This window comes from Myodes glareolus, chromosome 18 (assembly GCF_982192425.1).
Source record: "Myodes glareolus chromosome 18, mMyoGla1.1, whole genome shotgun sequence".
Classification (NCBI taxonomy): Eukaryota; Metazoa; Chordata; class Mammalia; order Rodentia; family Cricetidae; genus Myodes; species Myodes glareolus.
This window is the reverse complement of record NC_142043.1, coordinates 60,393,938-60,410,826: the sequence shown is the minus strand read 5'-3', so window position 1 is coordinate 60,410,826 and position 16,889 is coordinate 60,393,938. Positions and strand designations below refer to the sequence as shown.

General features: G+C 50.3%; 1 protein-coding gene across 4 annotated transcripts in view; it reads left to right on the top strand.

Moving 5' to 3' along the window:
* Cabin1 (calcineurin binding protein 1) overlaps nt 1-16,889 on the top strand; it is a 129,460-nt gene that overhangs the window by 90,363 nt on the left and 22,208 nt on the right. The window lies entirely within an intron of this gene.

Below are 16,889 nucleotides of genomic sequence, written 5' to 3'. Positions count from 1 at the left end.
GCTTGTACAGCAAGTGCTTCTGTCTTTGGAGCCATCTTGATGGCTCTGATTTTGTGATGGTGGTGGGGAACGGATTGTTCTGTAGTTCATTCTGGCCTCAAACTCATGATTCTCCCACTTCTGCCTGCTGAGTGAATATCTGCTTTTTAGTAAGGGAAGAAAAAAACCAAACCTCTTGCCATGTTCCATTCCCTGTGAGTGAGATTCTGTATAATATACTAACTGTGCAAATGATTTCTCTGTGGTATTGGGCGTTGAACCTAGGACCTCACATGTAGAAAAGGACACTCCTGTGTCCCTGGCCAAACAGTTTTAGCTTGTATACAGTTTTTGTTCATATTCATTATTCTGCTGGACTATCAGTTCTTTTGTTATTGATCTAGAAGACACTATATGTTAATTAAGTGGACCCTTTTGCAAACCTATTTTTCCAGGTTGACTTGGAGTCAGGCATGTTGTTTAGTATTTTGAGCTCTTCGGTAACTCACCTCATAAAGTGGAGTTCCATTACATGACGAGAATGTTAACTGTAGGATCCCAGGTTTGGTGGTATGTCCCTGTAATTCTCTGCTCAGAAGGCCGAGACAGGATTGTCTGGACTAGGACGACACAGGGAGACTGTCTTAAACAAAGCAAAGTAACTGTAGGAACCAAGTTAGGTAATGGTGTAGTGCCCGAAACCCAGAATGGCACATGGTAGGTACTCAGAAAAATAATTTCCTCCCTGCCTTTCCTGTGTTGGTCCTTTGGCCTATTAAAGACAGTGCAGGGATATTGCAGGGTGAGGCAAAGCCTCCTTGCCTTCCTCAAAGTTAGTCCTCCCTCCTCGCTGATATTGAAATTGAAAAATCATCCCTCAGGCAGGTGCTGCAGCCTCTTTCCCACTATGTTCATTCCCTGCAGCTCTTCCTGTGGTCTCTAGAACCACTCCCTCCAGAAATGAGTTCTACCTTGAGGGGCCTATGAGAATCCCTTGTGGGCCTGGTATGTGTGGCATTCCTCCTCGTCCACCTCTGTGGTTTAAACTCTTTAGCCTATAAGGCTGGGGGCCTAGCATGATAGGAGTGTTGGGCAGAGGCCCAGAGAGATGGCTCAGTGGTTAAGAGCACCAGCTATTCCTTTAGAGGACCTGAGTTCAATTCCCATCACCTACATGGTAGCCAACAACTGTCCATAAGGGCAGTCTCAAAGGATCCAATGTCTTCTTCTGACCACCAAGGACACCAGGCACACAAGTGGTACACAGACAGACACATGCAGGCAAAGCACCCACATACATAAAATAATAAAATAAATATTTTTTTAACAGAAAAATTCTGAGATGCCCTGAGATTTCTGCATGTACATACTGCATCCTTGACCAAGTTTGAGAAAAGTATTTAGCAACATGTCAAAGAATCATTTCAGGCAGTCCTTTGCTCCTTTCTGGGTGTAGCAGTGTCTTTGACAAGTCTACAGGTTGGGACTGTAGGCTGCCTCAGTCCCTTCAGCCACACACTGAAAGCAGAGTAGACAAGTGCCTTGACCTGCTGTTCCCGCGGGCCTGCTTCCCTGTGCTGTGAGTACTGTCCCTCTTGTTCAGATCCTCGCAGGGAACCCTTCTGTTATATATTAACGACACTTTTTAAAAATTGTGGGGGTCTTAATAGGACCACATTGTCACCACCAGCAGTTCAGACACAGGGAAACCTTAGCCCTGTGACAACTCCCCAGGCACTGTATCGTCTTAGAGCCGCTCCTGTGAGCACTCCTGTGTTGGCTTTACAGATAGGCCTGCCTGTATATGAGAATGTGTCAACAGTGTATGTGACTTTCAGCAACTTGGTTTTGTTGTTGTTTGTTTTACTGACACTACACCTTGGAGAAGTTTCTAGGCTGTCTTTGCACCTGCTGTGGCTCCAGGGTTCTCCAAGCCCTAACCCAACATTTCTTGCCATGCTAGGCACCAGGCCTAACTTAAGATAGCAGAAGCAGCAAAGGAGGAACCCCACACATAGCAGGTCCAAGGGATTCTCCTAGCCCTCTAGGTGCACATGTAAGGGAACCCAGTGCTTTCATCATTGTCCTCCTTTGGTCTGCTCTCCGAGTCTCCTGGGCTGGCCCAGCCTGGCCTAAAGGCCATGCTCACTGCCTAAGTGAGTGTAAGTTGGTTTCACCTTTTCTTTTAATGGATAACCTCCAAGCACCACCTCCTAATCCACTGAGTGCTGGTGTGGCGGGGAACAGGATGCATAAGATTGTGCTGCAGACCATGGATGAAGTGCAGGGAAGGGTGCTGCTCAGCCAGGAAGCAGGTTGGGAAGAGAGGCCAGGATTAGAACACCCTGGGGGGCAGTTCTCTGGGTCCTCTCTGAGGAAACTGACTGAGGCTCTGTGGGAAATGTGACAGGGAAAAGGAAGGAGGTAGGTTCTAAAGGAGGTGGGTAGATGGAATCTGGGGTTCCAATGCCAGGTTTCCTGACAGGACTTCTTCCACACAGGGCCTGCCACACAGCTCGCTGGCCCTCTGTAGTGACACAGACAAAGTAGGCAGCATGTCCAATGGTATGGCTGGACCCATGGAGCTGGGAGGGAGAGAGGAGAGGACTTGATACAGACACAGCTGCATTGTTTCACATCCTGATAGACGAGCATCACTAGAGAGACACTTCCCTGCCTTAGCCTCTTGTACCCTGCTTCTGTCACGGAAAAATCTTTATTCATGGGCTGGGAAGATGGTTCAGTGGGTGTCTTGGTTTGCTTTTCGTTGCTGTGATAAAGACCATAACCAAAAACAAACTAGGGAGGAAGGGGTTATTTTACCTCTCAGGTTATACAGTTCACCCTATATGGAAGTCGGGACAGGAACTACGGCAGAAACCTGGAGGCAGAAACTGAAGCAGAGGCCCCATGGAGGAGTGCTGCTTACTGGATTGCTCCCCATGACTTACAGCCTGTTTTCTTATACCACAGGACCACCTGCCCAGGAGTGCCTCCCCATTAATAATTAATCAAGAAAATGCCCTACCCACAGGCAATCTAATGGCGGTCTTTTCTCAGTTGAGATTCCTCCTTCCAGATAACTCTAGCTTGTATCAAACTGACTAAAAAAAAATACTAACCAGGACCTTGATCCCTTATCTACTTGACACACCAATACATTACTGTTAAACCATAACTTTCCCTCTCTTTTTTATCCAGAATCTTATATCATTATTACAATCTAAAGCACTTTACAACTTTCGAAAGTTCTATAGTCTTATCAAGTGGTGGTGACGCAGGCCTTAATCCCAGCACTCGTGAGGCAGAAGCAGGTGGGTTTCTGTGAGTTCAAGTCCAGCCTGATCTATAGAGGGAGTTCCAGGACAGAGGAAACAAAACCAAAAGTCTTATAGTCTTTAAAAATTCAAACAGTTCAAGTGATCAGTCTCTTTAAAATATTCAAAGTCTCTGAACTGTGTGTTCCTCATAAAATAAAAGTTAAATGTTTTTTTTTTTTTCCAAGAGGGAAGAACCAGGGCACAGTCACATCTGAACAAAGCAAAACCAACATCCAGCAATGTAAATCAAATCCTGCAATGTAAATCAGATTCAGTGTCCTGCATCTGAACGTCACTCATGATCAGGGCTTGGGCAGCTCCACCTTGCAGTCTCTGTCATTCAGAGCTCCACTCTATCCTGCTCCTGTCCTTGATGGTTGTCCCATGGTCCTGGCATCTCCTAGCATTAGGGTCTCCACTTACACCAGTGGCCTTTTCTGGCTCTCTCGGCACCAAGCCTCAGCTGCTGCTGTCCATGTCCCCTTAACCCTGCAGGTCTCATGCTACAAAAGCCAGTAACACCGAGTTCAACTGCTAGCTTTGAAATGCAGCTCTGGCCTCCTCTGGACCACAGCTTCTGTGTGCTACCCCAAGGATATATTTCCCAGAAGATGTTACCTGATGCTGGTCTCTTTCTAATCATAACTGATTTTTCAGCCCCATCTGACCAATATTGATTCTCTCAGTAAAGCAAGAGAGAACCATCTCCTGAAAATTGAACCACACCTGTGCTCACACACATATGTGTTCCTATTCCCACAACTATATTTTTAATTGGGGGTTCTCTGTTCGTGAGGCTGAGGGAGGAATAGATCAGAGCTCCTAGGTTGGAGCTTCTGCAGTATGAGACTGATGCCGAGCTGGAGGTGCTTATTCCCTAGCCCTTTTATACCAGCAAACAGCGTCCTCTATCCAAACAGAGGTGGAGTTCTTGGGCACTGCTGGTCAGGAACCAGCTTGGCAGTGTCGTGCTTCCTTCTGCAGGATCTGAAGGAACTGACAAGGTGTGTATCTGTGGATTCAGGGGTAGGAGACAGGCTGAGGCTGGGCCTGCAGGCCTATGAAAAGGACCCTAATTTACCAGGGTGTTGCAGAATAGAAAAAGAAGCAGGGGCTGTCCTTGCCTGGAAAGGCAGGGTGGGTAAGAAAGCACATGCCAAGTCAGGTTGATAGGTGACTTGCCTGTCTGGGTAGCTTGCCCACACCACTGGAGATAGGAACTGGCTTCTGGGTGTCCAGAAGGTTCCTGCACTTCCTGTGCAAGCATGTTCACCTCTGGGCAGGCAGGCAAGCAAGCCTGCGTGGGCTGAAACCAGGCTGTTTTGTCCAGGGTGAGCATCTCTCCCTATCTTGTAGTTGATTCTGAAGTGTTCCCATAGTAACAGAGCCAGAGATGGCTCTTTCATCTTCCCCAAAAATGTTTGCTTATTTTAGAAGACCGGGTTTTTTCTCCCTGTTTTAACCCAGTTTCTAGCCTTTCGGAAAGAAGCAATGGGTACTGCAGGTGGGCAGTAGACACATTCCTGCCCAAGGCATTGAGAATAACTTAGATCTGGGGTGCAGGTAGGCTCAGTACTTGGTCATTCTACCCCTTTGGCCTCACACAAAGACCAAGATTTCTCTGGAGCAGGATGGTCCCAACAGGTAGATTCACGAATGTCCCCAGCACTTAGAACACACAGCTCATCCATATGACTACAGATTGACCCACATGGACCCCAAAGGTCTTCCACTGATCCCAGAGGCCAGAGCTGGTTTCAGAAGGGACAGGATTGAAACACCCTGGTTCCCATGTGGCTGAGATCTTCCGGAAGCATAAGGGCTACCTTGGCTCTAGGAGAGCCAACTAAAACATTCTTGTAATGGGCCCGTGTACCACACCAGACCCTTTCTGTGTGGCCTAGGCTGAGAGTTAGTACCTGTAGCTGCAGCTCTCGTTCACTTTCTTGGCTACATCATACTCCACTGTCTGACTTGAGCTACATCTTGTCTGTTTTGCCCCTTCTCGAAAGATGTGTTTTCCACCATTCTAAAGCTTGTTGCTATGCTACAGCCACCTCAGCTGTACAAGAGCCTCCAGGACAGATGTCGGGAGGCCCAGGAGCAATCCCTGTGCTCCTAGTACTTTCATGTACTGCCAAATGGTCCAGTACCAGGTCAGATTCCGTCCCACACAATTAGGCTGTCCTTCCCAGCCATCTCTCAATAGGGTGTGGTGAGGAACAAGGATTGTTTCTGTCTGTGTGCAGGTGACTGGGGAAGCTGAACTACTTCTCACGCCTGAGGCTAGTTCTTTTTGTCTGCCTAGGCTCTGGGCTTGTCCACTCCTACTTGGTGGCCACCCCAGAGGCCCAAGTGGGTCTTTTGTCCTGACTCTGTGGCTTAAACAAAGAGAAAGGATGGGCATTGTGAGCCATCTTTGTTTTTCAGTATCTGTTGTCCCTAACCCTAGAGCCTAGTACCTCAAGGGCCTTGATGTGATTAAGGGGGAAGAAGGGCTTCTGCTGGTGGGGCCAGCTGAATGACTAGCCATCTGCCAGAGATAGAGAAGAGTTCTCAAGATCCCCAGCTGACCATTCTCAGCAGGGATAATTGGTACTCACTCTACTCTGACTACCGCCAGTTGGTCCTGTGGCCTTGGAGGAATCCCCTTCCCCTATCCAATGAATATATACGCACTTTCCAGGCAGTGCCCTCCTTCCATAGAGCATAGATACCAGCAGAGCCAGGCAGGGAACAGTTTATGGAAACCATCAAACTTAAAAGCATTACTGTCACACTCCTAGCTCTCTCCCAGCTCAGTGCCTAGTGACTATGTGTGATCTTTTGAGAATTCCTAGAGATGAGTAAGTGGAGAACAGCAGCCCAGAGCACAGGTATATCTTGACTCAGTGCCCAGGAATCCAGCCATGGCGAGGCCTCTGTTCTTGCTATATCCAGGTCCAGCATCGCCTCCCCTGGCCAGTATCAGGTCCAACATTCTCTTCCCTGGTCAGCATCAGGTTCAGCATTGCCTCCCCTGACCAGTATTAGGTCCAGCATTCTGTCCCCTGGCCAGCATCAGGTCCAGCATCCCCTCCCCTGGCCAGCATCAGGCCCAGCATTCTTCCCCTGGTCTCAGCATCAGGCATACTTTCTTACTTTCTTTCTTTTCTTTTTCTTCTTCTATTTTTTTGGTTTTTTGTTTTTGTTTTTGTTTTTCAAGACAGGGTTCCTCTGTGTTGCTTTGGAGCCAGTCTTGGAACTAGCTCTTGTAGACCAGGCTGGCCTCGAACTCACAGAGCTCCACCTGCCTCAGCCTCCCTACTGCTGGAATTAAAGGCATGTGCCACCACCGCCAGACTTGGCTTTCTTTCTGTCCTCTGTTTTCAAAGAGGCACTGTGCTTGATCTGGTTGTGCATAATCCTTGCCCCACCCCAGACCCAGGTTCAACCTTGTTCGGGTAGATATCAATAAAGCTGAATGTCAAGAAGCCCTGTGACTGTCAGCAGGGAGATTCCTCTACCATGTGCACTGGTGAGAGCCAGGGAACGTCAGGGTAGGAACTGCCTGTAGCTTTCTTAGGCCAGTCCCACGGCATCATCTTTTCACCTAGAAACAAGTGTGACCGGCACTTAACAGCTCTACTTGTCACTGTGCCCGGGCGCCAAGGAGCATGCTGACCCACTGTAAACATGCCGTATGCCAGATCCTGAGCCTGCCACATAGTCATCCAGGCTCAGATCGCTAGTCGAACTGTAAGTCCATGTTTGCAGGGATGCTGATAGGTAACGAGACTTGGCTCAGTCTCATGGCTGGTCTGTGCAGAAGGAGAGCTGGGAGCCTTGTGTGTCTAGCACTAGAGCCCATGATTAAAGAGGTTGGTAGCCTCGCTCAGGGGAAGAAAGTCAGTGACCTGCTTGTACCTTCACTGGACATGGCCCAGCTGCTCCAAGCAGGAATGCTCCTTATGGGAGAAAATAGCTTGGCAACAAGCAGAAGAACATAAGACATGTAGCCCTCCCCTAGGAAGTAAGGTTAGTCAGGGGACCAGTAGGTAGGCCATAGTGTTGAGCTGGACTGTGTTCAGCTGTCGGTTGTACCTGGTCTTTGTGGTAGCATTTTCATACAGGCTCATCGGGGCTTCCACTCCTAAGACTGGGGAAGAAGAAAAAGAGGCAGCTGCTCCTGACTGCTGTGCTGGCACATTTGTACCTGGGCCAGATTGCCTCACTAGGACTCAGTAGGGAGGACTCCATGAAGGCTTTACCTGGGGTGTCCCTGTTGGTGAGACTTACTTACTGGTGCTGTCCTCATTCAAGGATGGGGCTAACCCTCTATAAACTTGATATCTGCTGCTGGCAAATGGTAAGCACCCATTTAGTCCTGCAGGCTGTGAAAACAGACCCCTTTTCTCTCCTCTGCCCAAGGGGCTTATCAGAGACCCGGCCTCTCCCTTGGACTGTAGAGCTCAGGGCCCTTGTTTTTGGTCTGCCATAGGCTGCTCCTCATCCAATTGGCCTAAGTGCACTGGGTGCCGCCAAGTGGGTGCTTCCTTAATACAAGGTGAAGTGGAACAGGTTGGGCCTCGGTATCACTTGCCACTCCTTGGTTCTTCTGCTCACAGCAGCTCGTGGACACTTGGCAGCCCCCTGCCTTAAACAGGGAAGCCACAGCAGTACCTAGGCTGAGGCTTGGTGGTTCCAGAGACAGACTGGTAGGATGTGAGGCAGGGGATAAAGATAGAGAAGATAGGAAAGCGAAGGAGTGGGCTCTAGGACTCAGCTTTGGCTTTGCTCCAGTGGACAGGCACCAGGGCACCACTGAGGAGTTCGCAGTGGTCCTCAGGGAAGATGCCCTGTGAGGCCACGTTAGGAGAGTGCTGTGTTACCAGCCCAGCGTCACCTTATTACCTCATCTAAAACAAGATCTCTGCTTCTCAGAAGACATTGTCTGACATTGGTTGTGGCTTTTTCTTCTCCATGACAGCTTGTCATTGAAGACAGTATGTGTAACTACCCCTGGCTGGTGAGAAAACTGACCAGCTTCTCTGCCTTCACTTCTTTCTTGGTGGCTGTCACTCTTATAGGTCACCTGTCGTGATTCAGCTGCTTCTTCCTCACTAGTTTGGTCCAAGGTGTACAGCAATAACTTACTGCTGCTGGTGGGGCAGAAGGAAGCCAGTCACATCATAGTGGGAATCAGAGGATAGAAAAGCAGGGGAAAGTTTCAATTGAGGAAATGTGAGTTTCTTGGCTGTAGTCAGAATTGCTGCAATCCTGCTATTTTTAGCATTGCTAAGATGATCCATGGGCCAATTGCTCAAGCAGAGTAAACAAAAGAAACACTTCAAGTTCTCCAGGGAGAAGCGGTCCTGTTCTTGAGAATCTTAAAGGGGTTAGCATGGACTCAGAGCCTGCACTGACCTTTCCATCCTTCCGATATTCTGAGCTTCTGAACTTTTTGGAACCACACAACTCAGACTAACTCAGTCCAGGTTTAGGCTGGAGCCCTCCCTGGCCATCACGTGGGGAGGAGCTGTGAGTCTCCCGCCCTGTCTGTAAGAGGAGGCACACAGTGAGGACGTAGGGATAAGACAGTGGTGGACCATGGCATAAAACACCCATGCCCAGGTTGTGGCAGTTAGAAATCGTGCCAAGCCAGGCTGCTGCCGTCACGGCTCTAATCTAAAGCAACAAAAGTCAAATGTAACAGCCTTTAGAATGTCTTCCTCTGGTGTGCATTCTTTTCTGACCACCAGAGGCAATTGTTGCCTAGAGGTACTGAGAATTATGGCAAGGCCAGGATGCATGGACAGAAGAGGGAGTAAACTCTTAAACCCTTTGCATTTGTGACCTGAGTCCTTGGGACAGCCCTGAAAGAGGATGCAGAAGTTCATGTAGATGCTACAGCATAACTTGCCCAAGGTCACACAACCAGCAAGTAGCAGAGCAAGGAATCAAGCCCAGGGCTCAGGACCATGTCCTGTTGGCCAACCTCCATGCCAAAGTTTCTGCACAGCTACTCTGGATCACTGCTGATTTTCCCCTAGATGGAATACGGTGTCAGTGGATATGTCTAGCTCAACCTCAGCCCAGGGTCCCTCCACCCCCAACTACTCTGCTCAGAATGAGTGTTCAGTCAAGAGTGTACTGTTTAGCGTTTTCACAGAGAAGAACATTCCAGGACAGACTTGTTTTTTTACTGTAAATTATTTTTCAAAGATTTGCTCTTTGACTAATTGACCCTACCATGTCTTTCTGATACCATGTGTGATGGTTTTAGCATAGGCAGTGCCACTAGAACACTGCTTCAGGCTCCAATGTACTGTATACTTCCAGTCCTGTGCATAGGGCCTCAGCAAAGCTCTCAAAGTGGAGTAGGGCAAAGCAGAGAAAGAAGCTAGGAGAAGTCCATGGTTGCTGAGCTGGAGCTGGGAACCCCTAACTTTGGGGTTCCAAGGAACGGGAGGTCACTCTAGGAACACACCTGCTTGAGAGCATAGGTGTGGCAGTGCTAGACTTTTTAATTCAGCCTCAGAGTACTGGACATGCTGTGGCCATGGAAACTGAGTGAGGGGACTGACCAGTACCCCTGTTGTGTTCCCTTAGGAGAGTGTGCACTTCCAACAAGTCACCAGGTTAAGCTTGTGATGGATGCCTATGGCAGCAGAGAGCCTAAGGTTGCCCTGAGCTCTTTGAGGGCTTGTATTCCTTGCTATACATGCCATTGAGATTGCCCCAGTTTGGGGCTTCCAGCCAAGAGCATCTGTAGAGGGCTTATGTGTAACAGGATGGACTGGGAAGGTGAGCACCTAAGCCAAAGCTACCCAGTGTACACACACTGGAGAAGGACTCTGCCCTGCCCCACTTTAGACTTCCTGTCCCCAGCCCCTTTGACCTCAGTGTCTCCCTCTCCAAAGGTAGGCCAATTGGATAAGGTCAGTGGTTTTCCATCTCCCTTTCCAGAAGAAACCTTTTCACATAACCAATGAAAAACAGATGTAGTGGCAGCTACTCCAGAAGACGTAGGAAGGGCCAAGCTCCACCTGCTTAGCTGTACTGTGCCAGCTTCTGAATAGGAGGGGTGTGATCCCTGAGAGGCTGTGGACTTCCTCTCTGCCATGAACCCCGCACTCAGTGCCTAGTATTCCTTCTTAGTGCAGTGCCAGGCCTCCTTGCTTTTCATCTCTCCCCATTTTTCTCCCTCCCCTTTCCTTCCTTTCTCTCTTTTCCCTTCTTTCCCCTGCTTTCCCTATTGGAAAGTTTGACTTCTAAGATAATGGGTTTGAACTTGGTTGCCCCTGCCTGATTATCATGGTGACAGGCTCTTGGGGCCAGGGACTGCCTGAGAGGGGCAAACCAAAGACTGCATCTCATACGTCGGTCTTGGTGGTGTCTGTCTTACCTGCTCTCCAGAGGAAACCCTCTCCACTCCTGGCTCCACTCATACTGTGGTAGCTGTGAGCAAGGCCGTTAGTGTTTGTAGGCTATTTCTTTATCTGGACAGAGGACCTGACATTACCTCAAGGTTAGGTTAAAGATCACATGAGAACAGGCTACTACTGAGAACAGCAACCATGACCATTGTGTTCAGGGGTCAATTGACAGGAAAGGAACTTGGTGAAAAAAGGGACATAGATGACAAGGCTCATTGATAGTGGAGAAAGTGAGATAGAGTGGACAGATTGGTAAAGTGCCCTGATAGAACTACACAAGTTTAGCTGATTAAAAACATGTACGTGCGTGTGTGGGTGTGGGTGGGTAGGTGCACATGTGTGTACAGGCCATGCATGTATGTGTCTACATCTGTGCCATAGTGCATAGCTTGCAGGCCCCTTCCACCATGTGGGTCCTGGGGATCAAACTCGGGTTGTCAGGCTCGCAGTATCTTGACCAGCTGTGCTATTGCACAGTCCAAAAGCAGATTTTGATTGAACCTAGCATAGTGATGCCTACTTGTAATTCCAGTGTTCAGAAGGCTAAGTCAAGGAGGGTCAAGAGTTTGAAGCCAGTCAGCTACTTAGCAAAACCCTGTTTCAAAAAGCAAAACAAAACAAGATAAGCAAAGACAAGGCCTCATGGACCTTAAGGTAGACCCCAGCCCATCACTGGCAGGGTGCAGATTGTCTAGTGCCCTAAACACTGTTCCTCTTTGCAAATGAACACTTAGTCATTGGCTTAAGCATTCAGAATGGGGCTCTTGAGGCAATGCGGCAAATGAGGGCCAGCTCTGGGCTCCAAGGGAAACCAGCCATTGGTTTAACATGAGGCTCTATTTCCAGAGTGGAATCTCCCTAGCCATAGAGTCTTTCACTGAGGATCCTGTTTCAAATATAACTTCGCATCACTGCCTTGGGCAAAGGCATTTGGTGCAAAGGTGCTGTGGATGCCTTTGGTAGACGAGGCTGGCCTTCAAAGGCTGTGAATGGGGAGTCCCTTTATAGAAGACATGTTCTTCTATAGAAGGATGCCTGTTGCAGGTACACAGTAAGGGAATGCTCCCTTCAGCTTGGAGCCCACTGTTAAACTCCCTAAACTTGATTCCGTGTCCAACCCTTAGCCTAGGCACCCCTAGTATAATAGTGGGTCTTGTAGTAGTGTGCATGCTGGAGATAATTGTATGACAGTCTTCAGCAAAGGTGATGAAGAACACTTCTGGAAGCCTTAACGGAATTTGGTCATACTATTTGAAAGAAGGCGTAAGGGACGTTGTGTGGAGTGAGTCCCTCCTGTAGGAGGCACCAATAAAGAGGGAAGAACCAATAGGAAGAGCATCAAGATGGGCTGAGAAGCTCCTAGCTCTCATGCTGAGAGCAGTATGTACATGGAGGGGTATGTTCTGGTAACCATTTCTCAAGTTTAGCTTGACTTAGAAAGAGCACCATAGTACCGGTCCTAGATGATACTTGGTCATTAGAGGGCTCCTGCTCTGAACAGGTGACCCCAAACCTTGTCGGGTTTTCTCACAGAATGGGTGAGAGGCCCTGGGCTGTCATAGAAGAAATCTGTGCCTGGGTTAAACCTTTCTCCTTAACATATGGATTTGTTGCCATTCTGGCTAGGAGCTGATTGTACATATGTGGAGTTTAGCCTGCTCGGAGGTTTTTTGTTTTTGTTATGTTTTTGACATCACCCAGGAATGCAAAGGTTTCTTCCTACGGCCATCATAGAGCAGGAAGAAACAGTGAGGTATGGGCCTTCCTGGGAGCTGGAATGTCCACAAAGGTGCCAGTTCTGCTCAGCCCTTTCCTGTCATGTGATCAAGCTATCATGCCTAGCCTTTCCTGTCTGCCAGAGTACCTGTTTGTAGCTGCCTGACAGAGGCCATCTGATCTTACAGACTGCTCTTCCTCCATTGTTTCCTCATGATCCCCCCCCCACACACACACACACACTCGCTCCCCTAGGCCAGCTAGGAAGGAGAATTCTCAAGCCTGAACAGCTGTTCCTTAGGGGCCAGGGACCAGTAGACATATAGACTATGCTAGGGTGTTTTTTTGTTGTTTTTTTTTTTTTTTTTTCAGTGTGCTGGCCAGAGGAGGATTCCTAGGACCTGGGCTACCCTCCTGAGGTGAAATGGAGGCAGCTTTGCAGCCCTCCAAAGAGTGGGTTATTGCAGTGGGGTTCATGTCCAGCCTAGGGAGAGGGGAGCAGGGCACAGAGGAGCCTGTTGTAAGCGCCTGTTATCCTAAGGAGGCACTACTTCGGGACCCAAACCCATTTATACCCTCTTAGAAGGGAGGCATTGCAGACAGGAGAGGCACAACTGGGTAAGGCAAAATTGACTTATGTGACCCAGATACCACCATTGCTGTCTGTCCCGATCTATCAGTAGTGGACCAACCACAGGTTCCTAGACAGGGAGCTCATGGTCCAAATTGGTACCTCCCAGCACATCCAGGTTGCCTCAGAGGCTGCTGGCCTCCATTGCCTGATTTATTCCTCTGACCTCTAGTAACCCTTCCCTGTCTATGAAGATTATGCACTACCTTCTGCCACATGTATCCTGCCCCATAAGTACACCTGCCCTCCCAGATACCAGCCATCGTCACTGCCTTTCTGTGAGCTGCCTCTCCTTCTCTTGTTGGCCCTCCTGCGTGGAATAATATCCACCTAGCAGCACTGCCTGCCACTTCTCCCACACAGCAGTTGTGGTCCCGTCCCATCCTTGACATTCTCTTTCTGTGGTCTGCTGTGTAGCTGGACTGAAGGTGCCAGTTAAGCTAAGTTGACATGTCCCATTACTGCCTGTTCACAAGAGTCCAGGGAACTGGCTGAGATCCTACTTTTTCTTCCTGATGTGGGGGACTGTCTTTCCCTGCACAAGAGTGCTGGTGGGAACAGTGGCCCTGTGCATGGAGGGTACCCACACATATACCAGGACCTCACAGCCTAGCACATTTAAGTGGTACAACGTAGCTATCTGCTGAAGTTGCTGTAGTTCTAGCCCTAGGGGCAGGAATCTTTGAGCAGAGCCCTTGCAGTAGCAGCCTCGCAATGTTCCTCGGGCCAGTCTTTTCATGCTTGGCACCTTGGCTCTCTCTCAGCACTGTTGGAACAGTGACATTTCAAGGCACTGTATAGCTGTATAGTACAGGAGGGTCAACTTCTCAGAACCAAAAGTTCTAGCTCAAGAGAATCAAGTAGACTACATGGTTTTGGGGGAACCCAAGGTTTCTGTACCTCAGGAAGGGTGGCCTGTTTCACTCTGTCTCAACCTTAAAGAAGAAAACTGGCTATCACATACATAATAGGGACTCTGTTATCGCTGATCATCTAGAGATGATGATGCCTCTGGAGAGAGCTGGCTGGCACAAGCCAGGTTCGGAGTGCCAGGCTTCACGTAGTGTACAAACAGGGTTTAGGAGTTCAGGGCAAGATAGCTAGTGACTATTGGTGACTATCAGTCAGGAGACTGAAGCAGGAAGGTTACCATGAGGTTGAGCCAGCCTGGACTACAGTGGGACGTCACCTCAAAACACAAGGTTAGGTGGTTATTCCAAGGCCTCCAGAGCCCAGCTGGAAATAAATATTCTCCCAGGGATGTCCCTCTTGAAACTTTGCTTGTTCAACCCATACCCTGCAAGTTCTTAGATAACGTATGCTTCCCTGTTGCTGTAAAAGACAGGTAAGTACTGGGCCTTCAGGCCGCGTGGCACCCTTCCCCAGGACCCTTGGGGTACTTATTTATGCTGACCAGTAATATGATACCAGCAGACATTTACACCCCAGTATGTGCTCCGCAGTGTGTGTGAGAGCTGGGTATGGCAGGCTGGTATGCTCTGAAGAGCAGGTGCTGCTACTGGGCTTGGAGGCCTCCTGGACACTGATTCCACAGCCTCTTCCTGGCCTGGGTAGAAGTGATGAGCACATGTTCTCAGCTTCCTTTAGTCTGACTTGATCTTTTAGGAAGTAGAAAAGGTACGAAGTGAGGTCATGAGTTATGTGAAATACAAGTGACATTTTGTCACCTGGTCATGATGTCTGCTCCAGCAATTGGGGACAACTTCAAGAAGTGATCCACGCCGGAGCTGGCCAGGTTTGCGTGATGGGTCCCAGTCTTAACAGCTGTGTAACTGTACCAGTGCCCAAACTCCCTGCCTCTTCACACTTGTGCTGTCTGTCAAAAAGGTCGCTGTGTGGGTGCTGTGAGGGTGCAGTGAGTTCAGAGACAATCAGATTAGTAATTCTCAAATCCTATCATGGGGAACATGCATTTGAAGCCATGAAGAAGAATTGCGCTCCGGTGTGTACCTGCAACTGAATGACCTCTGGGAGCCTAAGTCTGCTTCTTCCATGTCCCCAGTAGCAAGCCCATTGCTGAGCAGGAGAGTCATCTTCCGAGGGCAGAAAATGGTTTATTTTCTAGGTGGAGAGGAGGGAGGGTTGGATTAAAGGTACAAAACCTAGGGACTCTGGTGGGCAGAAGCTAGGGTAAGGCAGATGGAAATAGAAGAGGTGTCATAATTGACACTTTGGGAGTGTGGCAAGGAAGTAGACTCGGCCCTAGCGGTGAGGGGAAATGTGTGGAGGCAGGGTCTTCTCCATACGGTATAGTCTTTGTAGGGTGTTCTGTCCCTTCCTGCAGTGTTGTCTTCAACCTGGGCAGAAATTGGTGGATAGTGCCTGTGCAGCCTGCCCCACTAGGTTGAAGATGCCCTATGCAGACCAGTGTTGTGGGTGCCCTTCTATGCCAAAAATACTTTCCCCTCCTGAGCCCTTCCACTGTAGAACAGGCTCAGTACCTTCCCAGGAGCAATACATCGTCAGTGGGGAGGACCCTCATTTACCTGGCCCAGCCCCCACACCCTTAGCCAGGTGGGAAAATAGATGGTTTCCATCTGGAGAGCTCACTGAAGGTCTGATCGTGACATCGTTGTTATGCGTTCTTCTTTGAGGATGTTACTGCAGAAGTCTTTGTAGTCCAGACTGACAGCTCTGTGTGTGACCCTCTTACAACTTACACCTCTACCTACCAAAAGGCCCCCTGTGTGGCACAAATCGGGGAAGGGTACTGTTCACGTTGGAGCCCCATTGCAGGTGGAAGGTTGCCCCCCACCCCGTGCTGCTGTTGGCCGTTGCCATCCTGCCTCCCAAACTCCTCACCTCCTCGTCCCACAGCTTCCTGTGCCAAGGGCTGTACACAAGATACCCCTCAACCAGTGCGCAGCCCCTCGTCACTGAATCCCTGGCGGCTAGGCCAGGGACCCCACCAGGATTGGCCGGCAAAAGTCAGTTGTGCTGCCAAGCGACTGCCGGGGGCCCGTCCGGCTCTTGCCTGCCCCGCCCCGGCCCGCCACGAGTGAGGAGCAAGCCTCCGCGGCCATGGCCTGGCGCCCGCACTAGCTTTCCTGCACAGATGCCACTGGGGAGCCGGCGGGTAGGAACTTGCCCGCGGCCGAGGGCGGGGATCGGGACCAGGGCTACACGACCACCTCACCTCTGCCTGCCTGACTCTCCTCTTTTCTGTGCTCAGTCCCCCCCCCCCCCCGCCCCGGGTGGGCTCGGGCAGCTGCCCCCACCTCAGGCGCAGCAGGAAGCCCGAGGGCCGTGGTTTCCCCAGCGCCTCTACAGAGGAAGTCGCCGCCGACTGTGGGTGCGGTGCCCCCCGTGCCCGGACTGGGCTGGCGTTCTATAGAACGCCAGGTGGGAGGCCAGACCGGCCTAGGTAGTGGCACGCGGGGGCGGCTGGCGCTGGTGGAGTCTGTACTGAGCCCGCCCAGCAAACCCAGGACAGCCCAGCCTGACCAAGCCCCGGGCCAGAGCCCAGGCGTGGGTGTGCGCCTGCGAAAACGAAAGCCACTAGCTGCAACAACTTCGCGGCAGAAGGCGCTGACGAAAAGCTGCGCGGTGCCGCTCTCGGGGATGGTGAGCGGGCCGCCGGGCGGGATGGGCAGCGGCGCCCGGGCGCGGTGCTTCCCTAGCTATAAATAGCCTCTGTGCGGGGGCGGGAGGATGGTGCCAGCGCTTTGCAAGTGCGGGCCGGCTCGGAACACCGGGCCCAGGGTCCTAGCCACTCAGCACTCGAGAGTAGGAGGGAGGGGTAGGGTTGGAGTAGGGGTCGCTTTGGTATGGGGCGCTTCTAGTTCCGCACGTGGGGGCAGGGCT